The sequence below is a fragment of the Propithecus coquereli genome, unplaced genomic scaffold (assembly GCF_000956105.1).
Source record: "Propithecus coquereli isolate 6110/MARCELLA unplaced genomic scaffold, Pcoq_1.0 Scaffold96, whole genome shotgun sequence".
Lineage (NCBI taxonomy): Eukaryota > Metazoa > Chordata > Mammalia > Primates > Indriidae > Propithecus > Propithecus coquereli.
The window spans coordinates 416,295-418,505 of NW_012155951.1; positions in this window are offsets into that span (position 1 = coordinate 416,295).

The window sequence follows — 2,211 nt, forward strand, 5'->3', positions numbered from 1 at the left end:
ATATATCAGTAAAGTTGACTTTTAAATGTCTGATGAGGGATGTGTGGGACATTCTCTGATTTCATCAGATGAATCATCAGACAAATGTGTTTTAATTTCTGTGACTTCCTCAACCTAAGGTTTCTAGGCGAAATGTGTTTGTAACTGCGTTTGCACAATGGGCATGGTGGATGAGGCTGAGATTAGCAAAGAAGGAAATCAAAACGTCTAGATTTCTACTATATGCTAAATACTTTATGATCATTAACTTTTGTTTACAACTCTATAACATGAATGGTATTAGTCTCATTTTATACATTAAAAAAAACCCCTCTAAACCTAACCTATCAAGAGCTGGCCTCAGGTCTTGACCAGCTGGGGTTAGGATGGGGATCAGAACTTGGTGTCCTGGCGCCCAGTCACAGTCTTGCCCCATTTCACTGTCTCCAGGGTAAACTGATCTCTGTCTCTTTCTTACCAGAGCCAGCAGGTCTGAAAGGGATTCATACTGGTCCCTGGCTCAGCGCTGGGGGCTCCTGTAGGAGCACCCTAAAGTTCTGAGGCTCCCATCTCCCTGACAGTGGCATTGGCCTGTGATGTCACTGCTCTGGTGTTGTTCTCCCTTCAGGCCACCTCTGGCACCCATGCACACCTTCCCACTCCTCCTGCGGTTCCCTGAAGCATCACACAGCCACAGCGCTTCCAAGTGGCCAAAAGTGTACAGTCCCATGGATTCACCCATCTGGCCTGATGAGCTCAAGATGGTCCAGACCTCATGCTCAACCCCCACTCTCTCACAATCTCTCTACACTTCCCATAGGGGGCAATTTGGGGTTGATCTTTAAATCCACCCTTAGCCAGTGGAGGCAAAAGCACACATGAACCAGCATCGTGATTACAAAAGGGACAGTGGATATAACACCGTACTTAGCATACTAGGATGGAAGCCAGGAGCCAGAATTATGCGGGCCATAGAACCAAACAGTGTGGTGACATCCAGGAGATCCAGTCTGGAAACACCACATTCCACAGCTCCTCCGGGTTGATCAGATCCACATCCTTTTGCATTTTGTATTTAAATTCATTATTGCCAAATTTAACTAGTGCACTTTATAAAATGGATTTTTAGATTTTACAAATTTACTTCTAATTTATAAAAGCTGAAAATAAACAATTCTGTCAGCTATAATTGAGGCAGACTCAGTGGGTCTCACATTTGCTACACTACCCAGAAGTGCCCACAAGCTCTAACCAATAAATACTTAGTGATTAATAACATTCATCACATAAATAATAGTTGGTGATTAATAATATTTGAGAACTCCATATATGTGAGCATTAACTTATTCATTTCAATACAAGAAAGAGTCATAGACTATATACTCAGCTTTTTCTATGAAAACAAGGGAAGGAGAGAGATAGAACAGACTACCAGGGAATGTCAGGGAAACAAGCTAAGAGGAAGGCAGGCGTGAGCCCGTCCTTGACAGGTGAGCAGTGTCCGGCCCTGTCTGGGGAGAAGAAGGCGCCTTCTGGCCCATGGAAGCATCGAGGGCAACGGCAGAGGATGCAAAGGCTGCTGACTTCCGGGAAACGTTCAAGAACTGCTTGTTCACAGAAGATAATTGGATCCGGGGTGGGGCAGTAAGTGTTGGAAAGTGAGCCCAGGGAGGCAGAATTCAGCTTGGGGAAACCTGGAGAGATTCTGCCTAGTTACTGTCAGGGCTAAAATGACCTCCCCTGTTCTGGGAATTACCAAACTGTGCCCCAAGGGGACAAGATTGGGGCCAGAAGTCAAGAAAGAAGACATCAGAATCAACTCCAGGGCTCTCACGCCAGGCTCCGGCTGCTTAGTGGCATCGTCTCTGAGACCGGCCCAGGTGTGGCCAGTGGCTCCAAGGCCTTCCTTCCTATTTCCTGGGTATTGGAGCCTTTGTGAGATTATGTTGCACAGAGCACCGTTTTCATCATCTTCCAGCTCTGCCCTTATTTTCAACAAACTTTAATCACATTCTCTCTCCTCAAATTTCCCCAAATAAATATCTTTTGCTCCCTAAAATATATATATCAAACCATTGTGATTCTACCTTCTATACTACACATTTATCAAAAACTCTAGAGCCCAAAATAAAATTTCCTTCCCTAAAAAGTAGGGTGCCAGCCGCTCTACCGCTGTGGTACACAGTGTCAGGCACGGAAAGTAATCTGGAGTGAACCCACTCAAGTAGCAAC